The sequence below is a fragment of the Lonchura striata genome, chromosome 18, assembly GCF_050655825.1.
Source record: "Lonchura striata isolate lonStrDom1 chromosome 18, ASM5065582v1, whole genome shotgun sequence".
NCBI lineage: Eukaryota > Metazoa > Chordata > Aves > Passeriformes > Estrildidae > Lonchura > Lonchura striata.
In genome coordinates this window covers 5,637,546-5,649,595 of record NC_140720.1, presented here as the reverse complement: position 1 = coordinate 5,649,595, position 12,050 = coordinate 5,637,546, and the positions used below count along the sequence as shown (strand labels likewise).

Genomic DNA, 12,050 nt, shown 5'->3' with positions numbered 1-12,050 from the left:
GCATTGTCTGTGGTGGGTGACTGATTCAATGTCCCTCCGTATCTTCCTCCCTGGTCCACCTCTATTTCTGTCCTTCATTTAAAGGATTGCCCAGTTCTGTTCTCACCTGCCCAAACACCAACTTTATTAACTTTGCCTAAGTTACACAGATGGCACCAGGGAAGATGTTTGCTCAGTACATGCCTTCCCTGACATCCACAGTTGTGTTAAATTTCCAAGCCCAAGCTTCACAGGACCAACCCACAAATGTCTCCACCAACAGTGCTGCCCTTCTGAATTGATGGGAACTCCAGCTGGGAGCTGTTTGCAGCTTTTTGGCTCCAGCTTTTTAATGTGACTTAAATACAATTATTTACTGGCCCGTGTAGCTGATGAGCACGTGCTGTGGCTCCTTCCTGGAGGAGCAGTGAGCTGTTTGTGGGGAGGGCACAGCCTGGAGCTGTCCTGGGGCAGTCTGACCTGGCATGGCCAGCGGTGCTCACCCCAGGGCCTGTGCTGAGGGGAGTTCCACATTTAAAGAAGGCAGCAGTTCCCTGGAGACCTGAGGGAAAACTGCCACGGGCAGCCTGGAGGGGCCATCCTGTGAGCAGCACCGCAGGCTTTGGCCATGAGGGACCAGGACAGTGCTGGGACACCGCTGGCCGTGGCTGGAGCCAGGATGTGTCACAGGTGCCATGTGTGCAGAACAGAGGAGCCCGTGGCTGGAGCCAGGACGTGTCACAGGTGCCATGTGTGCAGAACAGAGGAGCCCATGGCTGGAGCTAGGATGTGTCACAGGTGCCATGTGTGCAGAGCAGAGGAGCCCATGGCTGGAGCCAGGATGTGTCACAGGTGCCATGTGTGCAGAACAGAGGAACCCGTGGCTGGAGCCAGGACGTGTCACAGGTGCCATGTGTGCAGAGCAGAGGAGCCCATGGCTGGAGCCAGGACGTGTCACAGGTGCCATGTGTGCAGAACAGAGGAGCCCGTGGCTGGAGCTAGGATGTGTCACAGGTGCCATGTGTGCAGAACAGAGGAGCCCGTGGCTGGAGCCAGGACGTGTCACAGGTGCCATGTGTGCAGAGCAGAGGAGCCCATGGCTGGAGCCAGGACGTGTCACAGGTGCTGTGTGTGCAGAGCAGAGGAGCCCATGGCTGGAGCCAGGACGTGTCACAGGTGCCATGTGTGCAGAGGAGCCCATGGCTGGAGCCAGGACGTGTCACAGGTACCGTGTGTGCAGAACAGAGGAGCCCGTGGCTGGAGCTAGGATGTGTCACAGGTGCCATGTGTGCAGAGCAGAGGAGCCCATGGCTGGAGCCAGGACGTGTCACAGGTGCCGTGTGTGCAGAGCAGAGGAGCCCATGGCTGGAGCCAGGACGTGTCACAGGTACCGTGTGTGCAGAACAGAGGAGCCCGTGGCTGGAGCCAGGACGTGTCACAGGTGCCATGTGTGCAGAGCAGAGGAGCCAGGATGTGTCACAGGTGCCATGTGTGCAGAGCAGAGGAGCCCCCAGCCTGCAGAACAGGCTCTGCGAGGTGCCATGGTGGAGGACACACCCAGGGCCTGCTCCAGCGACACTCTGAGGTAATTTTTTCTTTTAATCTCCAGTTTGAACCACCAGACCTGTTGGCCTCTTCTCTGGGCTTTATTGTAACTGCTGGAGACAAAAGAATAACAAGTGAGTGGCAGCTTGGGTTCCAGGCTGCTTTTTGCAAGGTCTGTGTGGAGTGAGGGGAGCGCGCCATGGGCAGCTCCGTGGGCAGCCAGTCCTGAGTTGGTGTCTGTGGGCACATTGCCCAACAGAGGGGTGCAGTGCTCTGGGAAGATGCTGCTGGCAGAGGAGCAGGCATTTTCAGCCCAGAGAAATTACTTGGGAAAAATGGAGCCTTTTTGATATGTGCTGGGGATGCTCCAGGGTGAGGTGTCCCCTCAAGCAGCCCAGTGCGGTTCCATGCCCTGCCCTACCTGCCCAGCAGCATCCCAGATGAAACCATCAGGTTGCCCTGGGAATGTCAGCAAAGCCCACCCTGGCATAGCCACGGTGGGTCAGGGATGTGTTTCCACAGTGGGTTATTTGGGTTTGAAGTTTGACTCCTGAGAAACTTCTGCTCCCACCCCCAGCCTGCACCTCCACTGTCACCTCTGTCCTTGGGCTAACAAAATGTGACCATTTTTCATCTGTGTGAAAGATAATGAAGGGTGTAAAGCCAGGGAACCAAGCCTATGGCATATTATTTAAAATACAAGTAGAGTTTAAGGTGGTAAGATCTCTGCCTCCAGCTGGCTTGGAGCAAGGCAGAAGAGGAAAGGGAATTTTGAAAAGACTTCACTAGTCAGTTCAAGCCTTGCAAGGCAATTTTTTTCCTTTCAAAAACATTTTGATGGTCTTCAAGTGAGTAGACTATACCAAACAGATTTAAATTGGCTGACAGTAGTCTCTAAACCTGGTATATGTCTTTTAGAGTATCATGTCATGAGGCTGTGAGGTAGCTTTTTTCACAGTGGGTACAGGTATTTGAGAGATATTTGGGGAATCAGAGGAAAGATGCTGTACGAATAATCCATGGAGCAGCGTACCTGTGTGTTATCTTCTCAGGCTCCCTGTTCCCAGATTCCTCCCAGCAATTAGATGTTGAATATTCAGATTTATAGCAGCAGGCTCAAAGAAAACTCCCTACTGTGTATGCTAAACCACTTTACCAGAGAGACAGGGAGCAGTTTTGTTCCCCAATCTCAGCAGCTCAGTCTAATGTGCTGTACTACTGACCTACTTGCACAGCAGTTACTTGCTAGTACATGAGGAATACACAGTGGGAAAGCAAATCACGTGTTACTCTGGGGGTAGGAATCATCACCACCACGTCTCACAAAGTCTGTAATAGTTCCTAGCAAATCATGCTGTTCTCACTGGGCTGGTGAGACACAAGACCCTTTGGTCATTTTACAATCAGGAATTAAAGCTCAGAACTCCTGGGAGGTGATTGTTGCCTTGCTCTGATCCTCTGGAGGGAGAAGTGGGTTTGGAGGCAGACAGAGGCTAACTGGGGTAGTAGCAGAGTAGGCAGGAGATTGCAAGAGAATTGGGGAGTGACAAGGAGAACTGTCACAAAGGAAATTCATCTCATGGGAGCACCAAGGAGTACATCAGCCAACTCCTGTAGTCTGGCAGCAGGCTCTGATCTGCTCAGGTTGTCTTGGCTGACATGTTTTCTTCAGCACAGCAGTCTCAAAACCCCAGTTTTGATGTTTTCCCTTGCTCTGTTCACTGTTCATGATGGCCCACATTTCAATGTTGTCCCGAGTCTCTGTTGGCAGACTGGGATCTGGGATGTGCCACTCCACTCTAAATGTCTTTTGATACAAGCAGTGCAGCAGGGACTCCCGTAGCTTGCATAACTCAGGGTGAAATTTGACCTTAGAGGCAACTGCTTTTTGGATGCAAATAAAGGCTAGAGCATATGACCAGTAAATTGAAAACTGTCCCAGATGTATTACTATTTGGGTTATATTGGGTGATTTTTAAATTACTTTGCAATGATCATATGTCAGCATGTCCTCTGGCGTGGTGCTTGAATCTGAATTTCCATCACACTGGGATCTTTGTGCCTTAGCAGACAGAGGATGCAGTTTGTATTGTGATACTGTGTAACAGGGCTTATGACTCAAGTAGAGACTGTTGCTGAAAAGACAAGAGGAGCTGGGCTGTGGCACCAACAGAAGCAATGGAATTCAGCTGCTGAAAGACTGTGCTTGCTCTCTCCCTGCTGTACTGAAGAAAATTGCTGGTTGTGTTTTGTGAAGCACTGTCTCTCTTGGGCACCCTGTGGTTTTTTCTTAACGTGCTAAGGCTTTTATTTGAAACCTGAGCAGTCACAGGGCAGGACTGCTCTCAGCCCTTTAGGAATCCTCTGGTCAGCCTGAGCACTTGTCCCAAGTGACAGAGAAATCACCCCTGTCCAAGCCTGTCCCTTAGCAGCTCTGGCTGTGCACAGCAGTGAATGGGGGGATGCCCTGAAGAAAAGCAGCAGCAGCAGAGGGGCTTGCTTTCATTCTTGGAAATACTGTGTAAATCTGGATTAAAGGTGCAGCCCTGAAGCCTCTTCTCAGTGGCCCCATTCCAGGGAGCAGCAGAGCTGGGCCATGGGCACAGCAGAGCTTCCCTGCAGCAGAAAACAGCCGGGCTCTCCCCATCACTCTGCCAGAGCAGGGAGGGAGGAGGAGCCTTGCCAGGGCTGTCCTGTGCTCAGGGACGTGCTTCAACACTCACTGCCTGAAATGCAAAGTCCAGGGCCAGAGGGTGCAGGACATGGCTGAAAAACATCTGCGAGTTCTGCAACCCCATCAGCTCCTGCCATCCTGCTGTTTTCAGGATCTGAATATTGCTGGGATGCTGACTTCCCAAATGACTGTAGCCTCAAAAAGTAAACTTTACTTTTTTTTGGATAGGTTTGGTGCAGAATTTATCTGAAGACCTAAAAATGGGACCCTCAAGAAAACAACTGTTTCTCTCTGAAATGAGTGGATCAGGCCTCACGTGGTTGGTTTATTTGAGCAAGGAGCACAGAGAACACAGGTTGCATCCCTGTAAAAAAGGTTGTGTAACTCAGATCTGATTCAGCAGGGAGTGGGGCCTGGTTACAAATTCAATGGCATAAAGTGAAAACAGTGATTCTGCTATGTCAGATTGGTTCTAACTGTGCCTGGATTTTTTTGCTTTTTGTTTGGTTGGTTTGGCTTGTAGTTTTCAGGAGGAATATGTAAGCCAAAAAAATACCAGATTACTTTCTGCTGCCCAACATTGGTTCAAAACTAGAAACCAGGATAAAAAATTTCAATGCAAAGCTAAATAATATTTCAAAACCACAACCTTCAAATTCTTTCCTCCTGCCCTACAGCTAGTGGTGATAAAAATGAGAGCTGATTCATTTCTTGGGTTTTAACCAAGTGTTAGCCAGAAGACTAAATATTTGGTAGCTGGAAACCCAAAGGAGGAAATATTAATAATGCAGTATTGTATTTATGATTTGACTATGTAAACAGAACATAATGGATTTGAAGTAAAACGTGAGAATTCAGTTTGAATATCAGGAAACATAGACTGCCTGATACTGTCCCAAGGGAAGGGGTGGAAACGCCGCTCTTTGGCTCCCAGGGAGGCGGGTGGCAGTGCCGGAATGGAACCGTGCCGTGCCGGGACAGTCCCCGCCGTTCCCCGGCGTGCCGTGCCGTGGCAGATGCGTCCCACCGGGCCGGTGCCGCGGGGCTGGAATTCTGATCCTCCCGGCCCAAGGCGGGAGCAGGTGCCGGAGCACAGCCGAGCGGCAGCGCTGGAGGCGTGAGCGTGGCAGGACAGCCGCTGTGTTTCCCGAGGCAGCCCGTGATTTCGCAGCGTTCCTCTGCCGGAACACCGGCAGGAAGGACAGCCAAGCTCCACCGGGGATTCCGCGGCGTCGGAGCAGCGGGGCTCGGGGGCGGCGGGGCGGCGGCAGCGGGCGGGGCTCTCCGAGGAGCGCCGCGGGGCGGGGGACGCCGCGCTCTGCGGGCGGGCAGGGCTCGCCCACGCGCCCCTTCCCGCCGCCCCGCCCCGCCGCGACCCCACCGCCCCGGGCCGCCCTCCCGGCTCGTCCCGGCCCGGCCCGGCTCGTCCTGGCCCGGCCCGGCCCGGCTCGTCCTGGCCCGGCCCCGCCCGGCCCCGCCCGGCCGCGCCGCTCGCCGCCTTCCACTGGCGGCGCGCGGGTGCAGCCAGCCCGTCGGGCGCGGTGGCCAAGTGGTAAGGCGTCGGTCTCGTAAACCGAAGATCGCGGGTTCGAACCCCGTCCGTGCCTGCCGAGGCAGCGCGGTGCGCTGGCAGCTCCGCCGCGGGGAGGCCGCGGACGCCGCCCCGTTTGCGGCTCATTTTTGCTGTCAGTGTCGGAGAACCGGCCCCGGAGCCCCGCGAGGAAGCCGCGGATCGCGGGGGAAGTGCCACCGTGCGGCCGGCCGGGTGTCCCCGACTCCCGTTGTGTCTGTGCCGCAGAACCGGCTGGGAGCCCGCGGGCAGTATCGTGCGGCCCGTGGGTGAGCATCTCTGGGAGCCCCGGTGTCCCTCCCGAATCAGTAAGCCTCTTGTCGAGAACACTTCTCGGCGTTTTGCCTCTGGACCTGTGTCCTGAGCTGGGTGAATCACAGCTAGGACAAAGCAGATGTCTGCGCTGCGATGCTGCAGGGCAGGTGTTAGGTGCGCCCGGTGTGAGGGATCCTCCTGGTGCCTGCTCTGTGCGTGCTGGTTTGATGTACTTCTCACAGGTACACAGGCCGAACCCTGCAGCAAGCAAGTGCCCAGTGCAGTTAAAGTCATGCGATTGGTACGGTGGGACAAGCCCTGTAAGATCATCGAGTCCAACCATTAACCCAGCGCTGCCAGGTCCACCTCTTTTAACCCTTTCAGAGATGGCGATTCCACCATTTCTCAGGGCAGCCTGTTCCAATGTCTGACCACCCTTTCCATGAGATTGTACCATTTACACTAGAATTTACCCTAATTCCTTGGTTCTTGATCTATCAGTCTGTGCAAAGCATGACACGTGTGAGGGCATTTCTGCTGCCTCCGTATAATATCATTTTGGTTATTGCTGCTTTCAGACAGCTTAAAATATGTAAAGAGTAGACTCATTGTATTGCAAAATCAGCAATAGCCAGGTATCTGGGCAAAGCAGAGGAGCCTCTTGGAAATAACTTGCTGCTTCCTTTGATGCTTAAGAAAAAGCTGGTTTTGCTGTTTCCCGTGCCACACTTGGCCTGGACCTGATGGGGCAGGAGGCTGTTTGCCTTTCTTAGCAGGGACTGGAAGTGTGTCTGCATGAGGTGCTTGGGGAGGTCTGTACAAAATGGTTGTGCAGGATGTCATTAGCAAGCCACAAAACAAGCTGTAGTATGTTTTGATATAAAAGCAGGAAATGCAGTTTAGAACTTGTTTAGAAAAATGCAGACGCTATTTTACTTGCAAAATAGAGTGCTGTCAAATCCCATCACCTTTGTTGGAGGTTTTTGAGGACAAAAGTTCCAGCTTTGAAACACCCTCTTTTGGTTTATTTTTTTTTCCCTACATCACAGCGGAATGTCAAACCAAAATGTTTCTACTGGTTCAAAAGCCATCTTGCTGCTTTTGCAGAGATTTTAAGAATTCTGTGGGTTTGTTTCTGGTTGAAACCAGTTGTGAAACTGAGGTTCTCCCTGAAGCAGGTTTCCCATCCTGTAAACTCGAGCAGTCAGGTCCTGCCCAAACGTGTGCCATGAACCCAGGACTGTGAACCAGGTATTTTAATAAAGCTCTGGCATCGCTGTTCTCTGTGGCCATAACACATCCAGGCAGCTCACCAGTTGCTTAACTTCAATCTCTGCAGAACTGGAATATTCCCTCTAGCTCCCAGTGTCTGTGAGGAAGGTCCTTCACAGGCTCCTGCTGAAGTCCCAGGGAGGGGCCCATGGGAAAACCTTTGCCCAGGATTGCTGTTGTGCATCTTCACTTCTGGAACACCACGAGGGGGTCCTTTCTGTTAGGGACAGGCATTCTGTTTGTGCCATCCTGCCCTTGTTGCTGTCTTCAGGGCAGGGCTGTGTTGGGCAGGTCACGTCTTTGCTCACCTCCCAAATTGCTGCCCCCTCTTCTTACTCACTCAGGCAATAAATTTGATTTTGGCTGTAATTAGTAGCTAAAGTCCTGAAGCGCCAGCCAATGAACCTTAATCAAGACATTTATGATCTGATCATAGCTGTGCTGGAGATGGGTTTGGCTTGGGGTTTTTTGGTGGATTGAGGAAAGAGTTGTTTATTTTGGACACAAGTCTTGACTGAAAACATAACATTTTTTAGGTGGCCCTTCTGAGTTGCTCTTTAAGATTTTTGATTTTCTTTTCCAGAAAATACTGAGCTGCTTTTCTCTGAATATAACACCTCTATGAAATGAGGAGCTATTAAATGAGAATTAAAATGAGGCCTCTGTTAATTACCTAATAAAATCATATTACAATTAATGTACTTAAAAGATATGTTATTGCTGGAAATCTTGGCCATATTTAAATACAGAATTCCCTGTCCTCTCTTGCTTGACAAACCAGTTATTCAGAATCCATTTTCCCGACGGCTTTAAAATAAGTGTAGAAATTAATCAATTTTAACAGTATTTCTTGTAAACTTTCAATTTTAGCAGTATTTCTGAGTTATATGTTTTAGAGACTGACAGAAAATGTTTGCTTTTGAAAGGTAATATGAGAATGGGGACTGAAAATAATGGGGTTTGTTTGGATTATATGAACATTTTCAGCACTTTGCAACTCTCCTGAGTGTCTGTTGCATCCTCCCTTGGGTCAAACTTCAGCAAGCAAAACCCAGGGTGTTGGGATCACGGCAGGAGCTGTGTCTGGTCAGAAATAGCAGTGAGATCATTGGAAAGCCTTGCTTGGACCTTGCTGTGTGAAGCCAGGCAGGGGGATTGTCCCAAAAGCTGGGCAGACCAGCCTTTCCCACTAATAATGTGTTGGATTGATTTCCCATCTCTCTGCTTTTTGGGTTATCCTTCCATGGGATGGCTGGAACCTTAAAAAAAAAAAAAAAAAGTGGGGGGAGGATAGGGAGGAGAGAGAGGGAAAAAAAATCAGCCACCCAAGCCCTGAAACCTTGACCTTGGAAAGAAAAGGGCTGTGCTGGGTTGTGCAAACAGAGCGTGGTGTGCCAGGGGTGACCAGGCTGAGCCAGCTGGGCCACGGGCCGGGCACAGTTGCCCTCCCAGCAGCCCAGACCCCTCTTTCTGAGGTGAACAGCAGGACCAGGGTGGGAGGATGCTCCATGTGCTCAGTCCAAAACCTCAACAACATTTCCTGCAGGTTGGACAACTAAACATACAAAGGGTTTTATAAAGCTGCCAGTGCCAGCGAGACCACCCCAACCTGGGCAGGAAGCAGTGAGCTCAGATGAGGCACAGAACAGTATTTGCAGCATTGTCTGAGTCCCAAATATATGGCAGAGTAAATTAACCCATGAGTAAATAAACCCCAAACTGTGGAAATCTTTGCATGGCTACAGCAATGTGATTCCCATTTCTATTATGCATGGAATTTAATGGACTGCTGAAGTTTGACCAAAAGGCATTTCTTGTGTCAAAATGAAAAATTACAGATCAAAAGGGTGACTTTGCAGACAAACATATTGATCTAAAGCCTGGGTGACACAGACTTCCTGGAAGAGAGCCCAGAAGCATGTCTGTGTTTAAAGTCAAATGGCTGTAGCCTTTTACCACTGATGAATAAAAAATGTTTTTGTCTGCATGCCGAAGGCTCCAGCAGAAACAGAAATTACTCGATTTGTTCTGCCAGAGGAACAGGTATGTGTTTGTGAATAGTAATCCACTGAATGCTACAGAATTCAGTAATTTAAAAAATGACAGTGAGATAGGAAATAAGAATTATTTTTTTCCCCTTGAAAACTCACTGTAAGAAAGTCAGAGAGATAATCCTTATTCTGTGTTCAAGGGACAAAGTTACTGGTGTTCCCTTCTTCAGAAATGTGAGGGCAGCAGTTGGGAAGTTCCCATGTGAGGAGCCTGGTTGTATTTTTGCTTTACTACAGGAGTAGCAACTCTTACACGGGCCCCCAACGTTGCTGCTGTCATCTGTAATTAGATATTAATGGACAGGGCAGGGTTTTCCTACCTGACCAGAATGGATGGAGGACCCAGCACAGCAATGCTGCTGCTCCTCTGAGAGCCAGGGTGCCAGTGGGAATGAGAGCTGCACGACTTTGTGAATGAGCTCTGAGGGCACCCACGAGAGGGAGTGGGACTCCTCACTGGTGTAGTGCAGAGCCTGTGAAACACATTTTAGATTAGTGGTGCTGAATGGCAGCTACTGCTTCTGGGGAACCCAAAAACTGCCAGCTGACATTCCGGGCAGTGTGTCTCAAATGAGCTGCAATTATGCAGGGAAGGAGGAGGAGGATGGATGGCTGGATGGGAGGTTGCTAATCCCTTCTTCGCAGCCTGTTTATCCTCAGCAGCACAGGACCTGCTGCTCACAGAAGCCCTGCTCTTCTCCCTGCCTCCCTCTCAGGTACTTTCTTATGTTCTTGGCTGTAAACTATATGAAAAGAAAAAATTAGAAAGAGTATCAGAGCCTAGGCCTGGAAGGTTTGTGTGCAGGGTTCTCTTTATCTGTGTATACTCATGCTTTTACCACTGGATGAAGTTCACTGCAGTGAGCAAGCTGTTGCAGGATGAAGAGCAGTATCATGAGCATAGTTTTATTGTGATGATCTTTCTGTAAATTGGAAAAAAATTCTATTTGAGCTGATGAAATGATATGTTTGTAAACACAGTGCCATGGGAGCAGAGTCAGGTGTTGGATTAATATAGCAATAGGACAAGAGGAAATGGCCTCAAGTTGCACCAGGGAGGGCTTAGGTTGGATAGTAGGAAAAATTTCTTCACCAAAAGGATGCCAAGCCTTGGAAAGAGCTGCCCAGGGAAATGGTTGAGTCAGCCTCCCTGAAGGGATTTAAAAGATGTGTTGCTTAGGGACATGGCTTAGTGGTGGACTTAACAGTGCCCAGTTAATGTTGGACTCTGAAAGGTCTTTTCCAACCTAAGCGATTCTCTGAATCTCAGGAAGAGGAATTGCCTTTGCATTCTGCACAGTACAGCTGCACAGGGCCTGGGGGTTACAGTGACAAAGCCAGGCTCAGAGGCCAGCCTGAGATATCAGGTCAGTGCAAAAGCTTCAGCAACAAACAGGAAAAGAGACAAATGAAAAAGAGAATGAAACACAGGGAGTTCTACTCAAACATAAGGAAAGAGTTTTCCAAGTGAGCAGGACGGATGGTGGAACAGGCTGTGAAGTCTCCATCCTTGGAGAAATTCAAAATTCATCCAGACATAGCCCAGGGCAGCCTTCTTTAGGTGACCCTACTTGAGCAGGGGGTGTGACCAGGTGACCTCCAGAAGTTCTCAGCTGTTTTGTGAAACTCTTTTGCCTCTGAAGTTGTACTGTTTGCTGTGCCTGAAGGACATGGGGCCAAACCATCCCCTGCACTAAGAGCAGTGGCTGCCTCAGAAGGTGCTCTGCCTTGCCAGCTCGTTTGTGGTGATGCTTCAAACTAGTGCTGAAGTTGGTACAATCACCCAAGTTAAAGAATTCAAACTGTATATGAATTCAAGGCAAGGACAGCCTAATATAGCATGTAATGTTTACTGTCTCTGAAGAAGCTGTAATAATCTTGGATGGGAAGCTTAAGCAAGAGATGGAGTAATCAGCTGGCCTTGCAAGTATGTCAGAGGGTCCTTGGGAGCCTGAATCTTGTCTGTGTTATTGCTGGGCTTTGTGGCCATCAACTGAACCCAGATGGTTGCAAGAGTTTGATGGTGTGCAGTTTGCACTGTCACAGCTTTGTTGGGACTGTGAGGATTATGCATCTGGATCTGGGGAATCCCTGTCACTAATTTCACAGGGATTGTACCCAAGTTTGAACATAGATTTCATCATAGGAAATGGGAAGCAGGAGGTGTGTGAGGCTCTACTGGTGTATCTGGATTTAAAGATATATCTAGAATATAGATAGGAAGATTTACACTGCAGCGGCATCTTTAACTTTAGGGAAGCATCTTGTAGAGTCCGGTGATCACTGTCCCCTCTCAGCAGTCACTGCAATGCCTCAGTGCCTGTGCAAGACCTGCACAGTGGGAAATGAGCTCCAAGCCTGAGCCTGGTCCCTTTGAGACCTGCTTGGGCTGAATTCCTGACTCCTGTCCTTTCATCACTCTGGGCCCAACTGAAAGAGTACTTGTGAGCTACCAAATATAGAATGTGCACAGCCTATTTCACAACTGGAACTTGCAAATGCTGGAGTGGATTTCATGGACTGAAGCCCCCCAGGGAGGGAGCATTACAGTAAATAATGTTAGTGCATTTGTTTAATCCCTGGGGATTGTGGAACATAGGATTAAAGTGGGTTAAGGGGATTTCCCCATTGACAGCTGCTCCACAATGTACAAACACACACACACACACAATTTTTTTTTTTTATGTAACTTGTTCAGGCCCAA

At 49.8% G+C, this 12,050-nt stretch overlaps 1 non-coding gene across 1 annotated transcript; it reads left to right on the top strand.

The window, feature by feature from the left end:
• The first annotated feature begins 5,733 nt into the window (after positions 1–5,733).
• Positions 5,734–5,805, top strand: TRNAT-CGU (transfer RNA threonine (anticodon CGU)). The gene has a single exon. It is a non-coding gene; the product is annotated as a tRNA-Thr (tRNA).
• Positions 5,806–12,050: the final 6,245 nt, after the last annotated feature.